We start from the raw sequence: 16446 nt of genomic DNA on the forward strand, positions 1-16446 counted from the left end.
GAAGGAGAGATAAAGAGCACCCCATACAGGCAAAAATTAAAGGAGTTTATCACCAAGAAACCAGTTCTACAAGAAATTCTGAAGGTACTTATTTAAGTGGGAAAGTGATGACCACAAATAGGGATAAAAAAAATTATCAACCCCCCCAAAAAAACAGGCAATAAAATCACTGGTAAAGGTAAAAATATAGTAACAGTAGCAGATCAAACACCTGTGAAGATAATATGAAGGTTAGAAGACAAAAGTACTAAAATTACCTACTTCAATGATAAGAGGGTAATGGATAGACACACACAAAACAAGAGATTAGATATGATTTCAAAAACATAAAATGTGGGAGGAGGGGAGTGAAAAAGTAGAGCTTTTAGAAAGAAGTCAAGCTAAAGAGTCTATCAACTCAATATAGACTATTACATACACAGAATATTATATAGGATCCTCATGGTAATCACAAATCAGAAACCTATAATAAGTAAGCAAATAAGTAACACAAAAGAAATCAAACATATTACTACAGAAAGCCATTAAACCACAAGGGAAGAGAGCAAGAGAAAGAGAAAGGAACAGAGAAGAACTACTAAAACACCCAGAAAAAAAAGTAACAAAATGGCAATAAATACATAGTTGCCAATAGCTACTTTAAATGTTAATGGACTAAATGCTCCAATCAAAAGGCATAGGGTGGCCAGTTGGATAAAAAAACAAGACCCATATATAGGCTGCATACAAGAGACACACTTCAAACCTAAAGACACTCACAAACTGAAAGTGAAAGGATGGAAAAAGATGCTCCATGCAACTGGCAAAGAAAAGAAAGATGGGGTGGCAATACTTATATCAGACAAAATAGACTTTAAACAAAAAATTGTTACAAAAGACAAAGACAGGCACTACATAATGATAAAGGGAACAATCCAACAAGAAAATATAACACTTGTAAATATCTATGCACCCAACATAGGAGCACCTAAATATATAAAGCAGTTATTAACAGACAGAAAAGGAGAAATAGACAGTAACACAATAATAGTAGGGGACTTTAACACTCCACTTACACCAGTGGATAGATCATCCAAACAGAAGATCAATAAGGAAACACTGGCCTTAAATGACACATTTGACCAGATGGACTTAGAGGATATACATATAGAACATTCCATCCAAAACCCACAGAATACACATTCTTTTCAAATGCACATTCAACATTCTTCAGGATTGATCACATATTAGGCCACAAAACAAGTCTCAATAAATTTAAGAAGATCGAAATAATACCGTGCATCTTTTCTGACCACAAAGGTATGAAACTAGAAATCAACTACGGAAAGAAAACCAGAAAAGCCACAAAAATGTGGAGATTAAACAAAATGACACTGAACAACGATTGAGTCAATGAAGAAATCAAAGGAGAAATCAAAAAATTCCTGGAGACAAATGAAAATGAAAATATGACATGCCAAAATCTATGGGATACAGCAAAAGCAGTTGTAAGAGGGAAGTTTATAGCAATTCAGGCCTTCCTCAACAAAGAAGAAAAATCCCAAATAAACAATCTAACAGTGCATCTAAAGGTGCTGGAAAAAGAAGAACAAACAAATCCCAAAATCAGCAGAAGGAAGGAAATAATAAAAATTAGAGCAGAAATAAACAAAACAGAGACTAAAAAAACAATAGAAAAAATCAATGAAGCCAAGAGCTGGTTCTTTGAAAAGATAAACAAAATCGACAAACCCTTAGCTAGACTCACCAAGAAAAGAAGACAGAAGGCTCAAATAAGTAAAATCAAAAATGAAAGAGAAGAAATTACAACAGACACCTCAGCAATACAAAAGATAACAAGAGACTACTATGGAAAGCTATACGCCAACAAATTGGATAATCTAGAAGAAATGGATAAATTCTTAGAAACACAACCTTCCAAAACTGGACCAAGAAGAAGTAGAGAATTTGAATAGAACAATCACCAGTAAGGAGATCGAAACAGCAATCAAAAATTTCCCAAAAAGTAAAAGTCCAGGACCAGATGGCTTCCCTGGTGAATTCTACCAAACATTCAAAGAAGACTTAATACCTATCCTCAAACTCTTCCAAAAAATTGAAGAAGGGGGGAGGCTTCCTAACTCATTCTATGAAGCCAACATTATCCTGATACCAAAACCAGACAAGGACAACACAAAAACAGAAAATTACAGGCCACTATCACTGATGAACTTCAATGCAAAAACCCTCAACAAAATACTAGCAAATAGAATACAACAATACATTAAAAAGATCATACATCATGATCAAGTGGGTTTCATTCCAGGAATGCAGGGATGGTTCAACATCCGCAAATCTATCAACGTGATACACCACATTAACAAAATGAAGAATAAAAATCACATGATCATCTCAATAGATGCAGAGAAAGCATTTGACAAAATACAGCATCCATTTATGATAAAAACTCTAAATAAAATGGGTATAGAAGGAAAATACCTCAACATAATAAAGGCCATATATTGCAAACCCACAGCAAATATCATTCTCAATGCAGAAAAACTGAAAGCTATCCCTCTAAGAACAGGAATCAGACAAGGATGCCCACTATCACCACTCTTATTTAACATAGTATTAGAAGTCCTAGCCAGAGTAATCAGGCAAGAAAAAGAAATAAAAGGGATCCGTATTGGAAAAGAAGAAGTGAAACTGTCACTCTTTGCAGACGACATGATTTTATATCTAGAAAACCCTAAAGAACCCACTAAAAAACTTTTAGAAATAATAAATGAATACAGTCAAGTCGCAGGATACAAATTCAACATACAGAAATTGGTTGCATTTCTAAACACTAACAATGAAATAGCAGAAAGAGAAATTAAGAATACAATCCCATTTACAATTGCAACAAAAAGAGTGAAATACCTAGAAATAAACTTAACCAGAGAGGTGAAAGATCTGTACACCTAAAACTATAAAACATTGTTGAAAGAAATCAAAGAAGACACAAAGAAATGGAAAGATATTCCGTGTTCTTGAATTGGAAGAATTAACATAGTTAAAATGTTCATACTTCCTAAAGCTATCTATAGACTCAACCCAATCCCTATCAAAGTTCCAACACCATTTTTCACAGAAATAGAACAAAGAATCCCAAAATTTACATGGAACAACAAAAGACCCTGAATAGCTGAAGGATTCCTGAGAAAAAAGAATGAAGCTGGAGGTATAACACTCCCTGATTTCAAAATATACTACAAAGCCATAGTAACCAAAACAGCATGGTACTGGTACAAAAACAGACCTACAGATCAATAGAACAGAATTGAGAGCCCAGAAATAAACCCACACATTTATGGACAGCTGATATTAGACAAGGGAGCCCAGAGCATACAATAGAGAAAAGAGAGTCTCTTCAATAAATAGTATTGGGAAAACTGGTCAGCCACATGCAAAAGAATGAAAGTAGACCATTCCCTTACACCATGCACAAAAATCAACCCAAATTGGATTAAAGACTTGAATGTAAGACCCCAAACCATGAAACTTCTAGAAGAAAACACAGGCAGTACGCTCTTTAACATCGGTCTTAGCAGTATATTTTCAAGTACCACGTCTGACTGGGCAAGGGAAACAGAAGAAAATATGAACAAATGGGACTACATCAAACTAAAAAGCTTCTTCAGAGCAAAGAAAACCATCAAGAAAAGGAAAAGACAACCTATCTATTTTGAAAAGATATTGGAAATCCATATATCTGATAAGGGATTAATATCCAAAACATATAAAGAACACACACAACTCAACAACAAAAAAACAAACACCCTGATTAAAACATGGGCAGAGGATCTAAACAGACATTTTTCCAAAGAAGATATGCAGATGGCCAACAGGCACACGAAAAGATGCTCAACATCACAAATTATTAGGGAAATGCAAATAAAAACCACAATGAGATATCACCTCACATCCGTCAGAATGGTTATTATTAAAAAGACAAGAAATAAGTGTCAGAGAGGATGTGGAGAAAAGGGAACCCTCATAGACTGCTGATGGGAATGTAAATTGGTACAGCCACTATGGAAAACAGTATGGAGATTCCTCAAAAAATTAAAAACAGAACTACCATATGATCCAGCTATTCCACTTCTGGGTATTTTATCCAAAGAACACAAAAACGCTAATTTGAAAAGATATGTGTACCCCTATGTTCATTACAGCATTAGTCACAATAGCCAGGACTTGGAAACAGCCTAAGTGCCCATCAACAGATCAATGGATAAGAAGATGTGATGTGTACACGCGCGCACACACACACACACACACACACATACAAAATGGAATACCACTCAGCCATAAAAAAGATGAAATCCTGCTATTTGTGACAACATGAATGGACTTTGAGGATATTATGCTAATCGAAATGAGTCAGATGGAGAAAGACAAATACCATATGATTGCACTCATATGTGAAAGATAAACAAACATAGAAACAGAGAACAGATCTGTGCCTATGGGGGAGGCAGCAAAAGGGGTAAAGGGGCAATTTGTATGGTGATGGATAGAAACTAGACTTTTGGTGGGGAACACGATGTCATCTATACAGAAGGCAAAATATAATGATGTATACATGAAACTTATACAATGTTACAAATCAATGTTACCTCAAAAAAGATACAACCGAGCATATTAATAATAATAATAGAAAACATGTATGATATGTAACCGACCTTTAATACATCATCCCATTAAATTCTCATAAGTCTATAAAGTAAATTATTATCCCCATTATTATCTAGTATCTAATATTTATCTGTAACCCCCAATATTAATCCCCAATATTAAGCAGTCTATTACTATGCCCATTTTATATGTGAAGAAAGTGAGAAAGAGTTAAAGATTGCAATAAATATCACAGTATGTGTGGTACAAAAAATCATGTTAGGTAGTCAGCCCAAGTTTACTTGGCTCCAAATATCACAGTTTTAACCACTACAACAAGATAGACCTGATGGGTTGGTGTATCTATCTCTGGTAGCAAACTAATTCTTGCTCAGATTGAATCACATTTTTCTCTGTTATTATTTTCATCTTTCTTTAAAATCTAGAAATTATCCCAACTTAAGGGACTGTGTCTTTAATGCATGTAGTAAGGTGCTCAGCAAATATGTGTTAAATGAACGAATACCTCAGTGCTTAGAGGATTTGCCAGGTACTTTAAACCCCAAATTCCCTTCCTTATAATGAACAACCATCAGCATTATTCTCATGCCAGCTGTTCAAATTAGCAGTTCTTCCCAGGTAACTTGTCACTATCAGTAATTACAGAAACATAGTTTATGAATTATTTACTTTTTTGAAAAAGTGTGAAGGGGCCGGCCCCATGGCCGAGTGGTTAAGTTCACACCCTTTGCTTCGGTGGCCCAGGGTGTCGCCAGTTCAGATCATGAGCGCAGACATGGCACTGCTCATCAAGCCATGCTGAGGCAGCATCCCACATAGTACAACCAGAAAGGCCCACAACTAGAATATACAACTATGTACTGGGGGGCTTTAGGGAGAAAAAGAAGAGGAAAAAAAAAAAGATTGGTAACAAATGTTAGCTCAGGTGTCAATCTTTAAAAAAAAGTGTGAAGTTAGAGGACAATCTACCAGAACACTCTGTGACACTGATTGCAAGTCAGGGGGCCCCAAGAGCACACTTAGTTTCAATAATTCACTAGAAAGACTCACAGAACTCACTGGAAGCTCTTATACTCACAATTATGATTTAAGATGCAAATTAGGTTACATTAAAAGATACATATTAAAATCAGCCAAGAGAAGAGGTATATAGGGCAGAGTCTAGGAAAGTTCCAAACACCAAACCTTAAGTTGCCCTCTCCCCACGGAGTCACGGACAGCATTACTTTCCCAGCAACAATCTGATGATATACACGATGAAGTACCACCAACAGGAAATCTCACCCAAGCCTTGGTGTCCAGAGTCTTTATCCAGGCTCCATGGTTGATTGTCCACATGGCTGATCTCAGTCGCCAGACACTCCGGAGGTCAAGTTGATACCATGTAACTCAAAGCTTCTACCATAAACAACATTATTAAACTATCTGGCATCACCCACAGTCCCCTGTCACACAAAGACACTCCTCTCAGGCATGGCATTGCAAGAGCTTAGAGATTCCTCTCAGAAGCCGAGGGCAGAGTACAGACCTCTCTTGGGCAAGATTTAATTCTTCGCTTGCATTCTGATACGTTTTCTGGACACCATTTTCTGATACATTTATGAACACCATCTTCCAGGCATGCTGTTACTTCAGATAATATGATTTAAAAGGGAAATAGAGCTGATTTAGAAGGCAGCCAAGTATAAGTATAAGCATAGATGAGCATCAAACTGCAGTAGAGACCAACATGCTATTTCATGTGACCAAATTAGAGAATTTAGATAAGGAGATCAATTTTAGAGTGTCCTTAGTTCAGTATGCAGTCCGATAACTAGAATCTGAAGTCAGGCATCTCCTACATGGCTGTCCCAAAAATCAGTCTTCCTCTTAATTGCATCATCTTTTCCTCCAGCCCATCCCACACTTTTTGCTCTTTGTTATTTTGACTATCAAGGAAACAGGTGGTTTGTCCATCTGGAACTCCAAGTTTCACTCCATTCTGATTATTTTCAAATATGCTGAAGTCTGAAAGGCTTACATCTTATTTCAATTATTTCAGTTACGAGGTCTTTGGGTTGAAAGCAACGGTAACTTAATTTCAGTTAATTTAGGCAAAACTTTTGAAAACACACACTCAGAACGCCATGTGATTTCCGCTGGGTAAGCCTCCCAGGTCATGTTATTTTGTTACAGCAGCCCGAGCAAGCTAATATACAGACAAAATATGTATTTCTGGTCATTTGAATGTCATGTTTTATAGTTGTCTCATCTAATTGGTGAAAATCTAGTACAGTTCACAAAATAATTTCCTCTTTTGCATCTGCAAATCAAGTTGCTTCTATTTCATTGTCTTTCATCAGGCTACACATATTAGTTTCTCTGTTCACATCACAGATTTTATTTCATGTGGCAGATAAACACAACTACCATAAGAATCTGGATTACTTAGTCTTATGTCAGGCATAAAGACCTTAATTTCAAATATTGTACTTTGCAAACCCAGATCTCTATTAGATTCTTTTAATAGATTCCAATTTTCTCTTCAAGTACTCCACCTTTTTATTCATTTTGACTCCCTTTTCCATTACTTTTTTAACATGTGAATCATGGTTATTTTGTACACCTTACTTACTGTATTCCATATTTATGTCATCTCTGGGTCTTTCTTTATTTCCTATTTTATCTCTTGATTGTTAGTCACTTTTCCTGTTTATTTGCATGTCTAACACTCTTTTATTATATGCTAGACATTATAAGTGATACATCAAAGATGCTCTGGAGTATGTTATCTTCTTCTAAAGAGTGTTATGTTTTTACCTGGCAAGCAATTAAATTACTAGAGGATCACCCTGATCCTTCCACAGCTTGACTATTGGCTTTGTTAGAATGGGTCTATTTCATTTTTGCCCTTTCTCCTAGAGTCTAGCTCTTACTGCTAGCATACTCCTAGCATTCTCCTAACTTCTAGGATGTGGTATTTCAATGAAAACAACAAACCCAAGGTATTCGCTAGCTGGACCCAAACTTTAATGTCCCCCCAGAACTGTGAAACCTCTGAAATTCCTGATTATCCTGCAGCCTCCCAGCATTGTTTCTCTGCTCCATCTCTTGAAATCTCATTCTGTGAATGCAGACTTATGGATCCGCCAAAGACCCAGTGTGAATTTTTATGTAGATTTTGAGTATCATTCTCTGTAGCAGTCTCCTTTCTAATACTCTACCCCTCAAATCTCAGTCACCATGGGACCTCCAAACACCAGTCTCTGTTTCCTCTAACAGCAAAACTGCTGTTTTCTGCTCGGGCTCTATTCCCCTATACAATGGTTTGAAAATTGCACTTAGGGAGAAATCATAGTAAATGTAGGATGTAGCTCATGAGCTTTCCTTAGCTCAGAGATCTCAGCCTTGCTTTGGCTGCTGCTCTTTCCCTAAAAATAACTATTTTATATATTTTTCCATACTTATATACATTTTGGTGAGAGGAGAAGTCTGATACAAGCTAGTTAATCGTGGCCAAAATTTAAAGTCAGTCATAAAGTTTTTAAATACAGAATTAAGTCCTCATGATTCATTTCTTTGCTCTTCCATATCCCCTTCTCTCCTCTCTTTCCATGCCTTGCTAACTATAATATAATAAATAACATAATAAAAGCATATGACAAATAACTATAAATCCACCATAGGAAGAATTAAATGCTATCATCCTAGAGAAGAAAATCTATAATATAGTGACAGTAGGAATTCCAATCAATGAACGAATTGGTATCTAGACTTCTTCTTATGTTCTGTGAGGCTCTATGGAAGAAATATGTATTCTAAACAGCTTGTGTATCTGCCTAATTACTTAAATGCAACCTCATGAAAGACAGACCAGGTGAGGGGTAAAGACCAACATCAGAAACAACATAGAGTGGAGGCACAAAGAAGATTTCTTAGGTTGAGTTACAGGTATGGGGCTAGCAGAATTCACGTAGTTTCCCAGATTTTCACATCCCAGGAAGAGGCACACTTTGGCCAGGCACAGCCAGACATCTTTCAGTTTTGTTCCACAAAAAGACTCTGAGTTCAGGTTCTCTCATATCTACGGAAGGGTTAGGAGTAGGGAGGAAGCATCCAAACTGAGTAGAAAGAATCGTAGTACTTGCAATTGAAGTGACAGTGATTTTGTTCTCAGATGCCAATTGCCCAATAAGCTTGCATGTTCACATGTTTACAACCTGAGACTTTGAAGCTTTCTTGGATGATCCAGCTGGTAAATCTGATAGAGAAAACTTGATTGTCTCTGCACAGACAGTAAGTAACTGTCTGTAGTTATTATTTCAAGGTGATCACAAAGGCTTTTTCTAGCAGGGCATTTGTTTCTGGTTAAAATACAAATACGTCTAAGAAACATATTACAGATTAGTCAGCAACACTTCAGAATGACGCCTTTATTGACTCCTTTTCTGATAACCTGTTTTGCTAGTTTAGAGACAGTGGACCAAGTGTCATGGACTGTGAAAGGAAAGTAAACAGGAAGAAGAATAAAGGAATATGCAGAAAGAAGTTTGTAGGCAAAGCTATTAGCTGTCCAAAGGAAAGCACAAATTTAACATGAACGATATAAAAATAAACATTTTAGAAGTGAGATGAGCCCTTCTTCTAAATACAAGGAAACGTGCTTATTGACACCTTGCTATTGCGGAAATTACATATAAATGTTTTCATAATTACAGATCCATGTTCCGCACATGTAAAGCAAAACTGTTTGCATGACTCTTTTGCAGAAGACTTTGAAGTCGCTGACTTAAGTCCCAACAGTGCTCAGTTCTCGTCCTTTCTCTCTCCCCCAGAGCAGATGTGTAATGAGAAACGCCATGATCGGCCACAGGGGCTTTCACAGGGATGCTCTGGGAAGAAGAAATCCTGGAGCCAGGCCCATCTCCAGGGCACACTTGCCTGCTGTGAGCCATTCAGTCCATGTCAGGCGTTTTCATCCACAGCTCTTCCGACTTCACAGGTGTTTTATAAAAGAACTACATAATGTGTAAGACACTCCAAGGTGCTGTGAAGCAAGAAACTAAATAAATATAGGATGTTTACCCTGCCGAAAGGCAGCATCTCAGCATCCAAAAGGAAGATGCCAAGCCACCTGCTAAGGTCAGGTGGTTCGTGATCTGAAGTAAATCCTCTGTTCAAGATAAATGGTGTAACATCCTCAGGCCCCAGAAAATCTTGTGTGGCCCCTCACATTCTCTTTACACACACCTGCACATTTAGGCCTTCTCATCCTTGTTCATGCCTTTGCTTCATTAGCAAGATCTTCTGCCTTTATTCTCCTGCCCTGTCTCTCCTGCTCCCTCAATCCCAGCTCCCACCATGGAAATACAACCTACCATTCAAGCTCCAATTCAATCAAAGCAGCTACCATTGTTCAGTATTTACTATGTACCAAGAACCAAACTGAATGCTTTCCATACTTTCTTTTTACCTAATTCTCTCAACACATCTACAAAGTAAGTTTTATTAAGCCAGTTTAATAGAAGACAACCAAAGCTCAGAGATGTAAAATAATTTGTCAAGATCACAAAGCCAGAATTCAAACATAGGCCTGTCTTGATCTAAAGCTGACGTTATTACTCACTATATTGCACTGTCACTCTTACCAACTCTCCATGAATTCTTTCCTGATAACCTCACAATATAGCGATTTCTCCCACTAAACCAAGCTCCCCCCAGAACATAATTTGACATGCTTTATATTGTCTTGACTACTGTTTGTTTTATGTTACTGTTTCATTTTAGATGAGTATATTTTATTTCCTCCCCTAAGTATGTGACATGCCTAATAAACCCCAAGAACTGTTCAAAATTCCTAAACTAATGCACCTACATTCTGTAGGCACAGGCAAAAACTGTTCCTACTTTATAGTCACGAGTATTTGTCTTTGCTATCCTCTTAGCAGCTAGCATGTGTTTATGTACAGTAGTCTAACCCAGCCAATAAATTGTGCCCACTTGTCATGAATCCAAATGCTGGGTGTTGAATGACAAGGCATGAGATTGAGAGGGCCAGTGGAGGTGTAATCAGAGATAAACATACCTACTTCTGGGGCATTAGCTTGTGATTGTAAAGCTGATAAGAGCTATCAGAACTTAACAAAGCATTCCCTTTTTGTAATGTATAAAATGTTTGCCAAAAAAATATTGATATTAGACAGTATTCTATATATGTTGGAGTGATAATATTTTCCAATCACCTATGAATAGTTACCAGTGTCTTCTTTGCACAGAATGTTTTTCAATATGCCATGGAACAAAGGTAGAATCAATTATAAGGTAAATTAACATAATATTTTACATTTCAAGAATAATGAACACTAGATCTATTTACGCAAAGTGGTTTGGTGAATTAAGAAAAATATTTAGAAAATACAGAAGGTAAAGCCCTCCAGCAAGACAAACAGAAAATGGAGGGGAAACTTTTAGAGCTTGAATTAAGTAGACAATTTCTTAAGAGAAAAGAGAAAATTATATAAATAAGTACTTATTGATCAAATGAGATGAAATCTGATGCTGAGAGATAAAAATAATTAGCACCCAGGCGATACTGACCCCACAGCGACTTCCTGTACCAAGCACAGGATGGTTTCTTCAAATAACTATGTGCAAGAGGAGTAAAGGTTGCATTCTGTGGCTTCCTGAGTAATTGGAAATTACTCCAATGCTCATTTTTCTAATTCCAAAACTCTTGGCTAAGAACACACACGCTCTTATTTGGGAACACGAAACGGAATATGAAGAAAAATAAGTTAAAGTAGAGAAGCAGGCCTCTCGGTGAGCAACGCATTTGCTTACTCATCTGCAAACAAGCTTGAGTACCTCCTCAATAACCTGTCTCCCCGGTTACAGGAGTGTAACAGTCATCTCCGTTAGGGGTGCTGGAATATGAAACCGCTCCATGACGTCGAAGTCAGGAATGTGAAATTTGCCTCACTCTTGTCCACTGTTTCAGTGTGTGTGCATAAAGGGTATTCTTCCTTTAGTTATGAGTTTGTTTCCCTTTGCATAGATTGACATAATATCCACTTACTTTCCTTCAAAAGTCTCAGGAATAATTCATGAAAAAGCCTCTTCAATTTAGCCAGTGAGCTAAGATGTTTTAAACAATAAATAATTTTCTTTAAGCCTGCAAAAACTTCCATCTGCATCTAACTACTACCTAGGGTCTCAACTGACTTTTCCTGTTTCTTATTAATGCCTGTGAAACTTTCGGGGATTATAACTGTGGGCTCCCATCATTTCCTCGCCTCCCTATAGCTACAGATTTTCTACCCAAAAGACCTTACAGACAACTTAGTTTAGCGAAAGTAGCTCCAAATATGGTGTCAAATGACTTATGTTCAGGGCCCAGCAGGGTGGCGCAGCGGTTAAGTGTGCACGCTCCACTCTGCGGTCCCAGGGGTCACCAGTTAGGAGGGGACATGGAACTGCTTGGGATGCCATGCTGTGGTAGGCGTCCCACATATAAAGTAGAGGAAAATGGGCACGGATGTTAGCTCAGGGCCAGTCTTCCTCAGCAAAAAGAGGAGGATTGGCAGCAGATGTTAGCTCAGGGCTAATCTCCTCAAAAATAAATAAATAAATAAAATGACATGTTCAAACTTCAGCTCTGCCTTCCTTAGCCTGTGACCTTGATTAAATGAAACAGCTCTCTGAGCTTCAGCACCTTTATTTATAAAAAAGTGAAATAATACCTGCTTGCACTTACCCACAGTTTTGTGTGGCTCAAGTTGAAAGGTATGCGAAAATGCCATATAAATCATATCTCTGTAGCAGAATTGTTTGCGCTATTTTAAGTTTCTTCTATCAGTTTCCTCCCTATCAGGCAGCAGTAACTACTGTTAAGATTTTCATCTCTTTTCTTCCAGTTTTTTTCTAGAGTGTATGTATATGTGTTTGTGTATATGTTTAGAAATACTTCTTAAAATGTAGTATTTTATTATGATACAATTATGTATTATGATACATGCATATATTATGGTATGTATCCCCAGGTTAATAAAAGTTCTTGCAAAGCATGGTTAAACAGCTTAATGTAATAAGACTATCATATATAATATATATAATGAAGGATGACGTATACATGTATGGATTTTCTCATTCTTAAAAACTATTTCCAAACATAGTTAACAGTGGCTCCATTAAAAAATATGGTGGTAAATAATTCTACTATATGAATGAACCATAATTTATTGATCATTCCCTATTTTTAACTCATTAAAAATACTTGTTCCCAGTTTTCTTTTGTTTGTGTGGTGTTAATTTTTGTTATTGTTGACCTTACTGGGTTTATTTGCTATCATAAACAAGACTGTAGTAAACACCTCTGTGCAAAAATTTTTTTATGAATCTCTAATTTCATAGAGGAGATTTCTAGAACTGAAATCACTGGATCAAAGGTATGGATTTTTCTAAAGCTCTTGCTAACATATTGTCGGATTCTGTTCCTGAAGTATTGTACTGTTTAGACAACATAAGAGAAAATCAATTTTTATGGTAGCCTTGTGATGATTACCTATTTTAATTATTGCTGATTTCATAGGCAAAAAAAGTGTCTCTTTATTATTTATGTTTATATGATTACTTATTGAAGTTGAAAATTTGTTGTGTTTATTAAATTTATTTCTGCCATGAACTACCTCTTCTCATCCTTGCTCTGTTTTCACTATTTTCCTTACTGATTTGTAAGCATTATTCACACTTTAAGGAAATTAATTTCTCAGTGTCCTTCATAAAATTTTCCAAATTTGTCATCTACATTTTGATATTGCCTATGATTTTTGACAGTATGACTTTTTTAAAGCTTTTCTCTCTCCCAGCTTTATTGAGAGGTAATTGACATATAACATTCTGCAAGTTTAAGGTGTACAACACAGTGATTTCATACATTTATATATTGCAAATGATTACCGTTGTAACACCTCCATCCCATCACATAATTACCATTTTGTTTTTGTGATGAGAAATTTTTTAATTTTTTAAAATCAAATTTACCAGCGAGTTTCTTTCATTGCTTTCCTTTTTAATACTTTGTGAACTAAGTCAGGGTATTCCCTACTGCATCCATATGTCAATTCATTCTTTTAATAAAAACCAGCCCCTATGTTCAAAGACAGCAATCTAGAGTAAAGTTAAGGTGTGATGATGCTGATTATTGCTGTTCTGCTAGGAAGCCAGGTTGAAATCATCAGTAGAGAGATTATTAAGTATTTCTGGTGCGAGAGGAATTGGCGCCAACCCAGACACAGCTCTATTTATAGGCCACTGAGATGCCTCCTGTGCTGTGGCGTTTAGCCAATGGTCAGGACCCAGAAATTCTGACACTTGGAAAGTTGAAGATCTGTACTGGACGTCTATGAGTGAGGCTCAGGGCTATTGACACCAGGGAGGGCATGGGAACAGGGAATAGGACAACACCAAAATCAGTTCTGCTGGAGAATAGTGGTTTGCAAATGTCTGAGATGCAGAAGCTGTAATTAAACAGGTGATTCTAAAAGGAGTTCGATTTACCTCCTAGTTCTAAGAGTCTCTGTTTCACTATTCTCTGACTGTGTTTGACTCTGTTCTGAGCAACGGCAAGCCTCTTGTTTGCCTTACATTTAAATTCTACACTTCTGTCTTTAGAAAGATCCCTGAGTAGGCAAACTTGCCTTCTCAGTAGTATGAATGTTAATCGTGGCTAATAAATTCATAATAATCAACACTGATAAGGCTCTTACCATGGTCCATACCCTGGTCTAAGACCTTTATATTCATGGAACCCTTCAAAACACTTTGAACTGGTAGGAACTATAATTTTCTCCATCTTATCGTTAAAGAAACTGAGGCGTAGAGAAGTTAAGCTACTTACCCAAGGTCACACAGCCAGCAAGAAGATGAGCCAGAATTTGAAACCAGATAGTCTGGTTCCAAAGTTGGCACCCTTATGATATTCCGATTTATTATTTATGATTTTGTATATTATGTATACATGTATATTATGTATACTATGATTATGTACAGTATGACATATTATGATTTATTAATATAAATTTTGAGAACAAGTATTAATTTTAATTTATACGTGTGGAAAGATGTATGCATATACGTTTACACATATGTAAGGATGTATAAAAATTATTTCCTTGCATATCTATTTTTGTTTATGCATGGTTCATGGAAGGGGAGGTTAGGAATTAATTAAAGGATTCTTGGATTATCCAGGCCTTTGGCTTTCCCACCTTCCAATGCTTCTACCGGAAAACAAAAAATAGAAGAAAGGAAAAATATGAGCAAGACAATTTTTTTTAGTTTGATGTTAGCTCTGCTGAGGATTGGTTTAAAAGGGAAACCAGGCTGAAAGTAATGACCAAAGCAAGATCAAATTTATATACCCCCCCTATCAAATTCCTCTTATCACTGGTGCTTCCCTGGGTACCAGCTCAGAGGAGGGCGGAGGATGGTGTACAGCATGTACGGTGAATTCCCAATAATGACACAATTTTAGCCATCTCTGAGTGAGCCTTACCAGCATAATTGGTGGACTCTTGTCCCTTTCTCTTCCCACATTGGTACCCACGCAGGCTCAGGGTCTCTCATGGCTGCAGTTTCAGGACATCTTATGACCAAACCACTGTCATCAGTTTTGGCTCTCGTCTCATTCCCTCCACTCCCTCCTCCACAGCACTGCTGGACTGATATTTTTAGTGTGTGAATTTAGTGACATTCCGCTCCTTAAAATCCTTCCATAGATGCTGACCTCCTAGGAGCTAAAATTTAACCTCCCCAACATGGTATATAAGACCCCTGACGACATAGCTCCACCTACCTCTTTGCCCTCCTGCTCTCACCACCTTCGAGTTTGCATACCAGGCTTCCTGACCTACTTGTAAGTGCTTGGTTATGCTTTGCTGTCTTCCAGGTCCAGATCGTTGCATATTCTACTTCCTCTCTTAGCACAACCCCCATGTAGCCCCCCCACATCCACACATACTTACATGATTAACAGCTTTGGGTCTCATTTGAAATGTTGCCTCCTATGTGAAGCTTCCCTGACTGCTTCAGGCCACCTTAAGCGTTTCATATAAGAACTAATTGTGTTTCAACCTGGCTCCCATGTGCATTTATCACTTTGTGAGGTAATTGTTCGCTTGTATATCTGTCTCCCACTTAGACTATGAGCTCCGTATAGGAAGGAAACCCTACTCTTCACCTTTGCGAATGGCATTTAATAAATATTTAATGGATGCATGGATGGGTGGAGGAACGGATGACTCAACGAAAGAAAGGAAGAATATTGTCCTTTACACAATGATAATTTCTTTTGTTATATTGTTCCTTAAAATTAGCAAAGAACTCCAATGAATATTATCTCATTTAGACATGACACCAAATTTCTGAGATAGATATTATGGACAATTTACACATAAGAAAGCAGGTTGAGTAAGGTTAAGAGACTTGCCAGACATCACAGCTTTGGTCACAACAAAACTTGTAGCCTTTCTAATATGTCACAGCTCTTTTGCACAATATGTTAGATGATTTAAACATAGTCATTTAATAGTCCACAGATTTATAGAGTTTTACAGCTGGGAGAGTCCCCTAGTCAACCCTTCTTATTGGAAACATGAAAAAGTGAGGCCCAGAGATAAGAAATTGCTCAAATTTGTACCACTCATTATCGACAGACCCAGGGCTAGAAAATGCCTCCATGGCTCCTAATTCCAACTTTCTAGGTTCTTAAGTCCAGGCTCTGCCACTCACTATATGACTGTATGACTT

The sequence above is a fragment of the Equus asinus genome, chromosome 16 (genome assembly GCF_041296235.1).
Source record: "Equus asinus isolate D_3611 breed Donkey chromosome 16, EquAss-T2T_v2, whole genome shotgun sequence".
Lineage (NCBI taxonomy): Eukaryota > Metazoa > Chordata > Mammalia > Perissodactyla > Equidae > Equus > Equus asinus.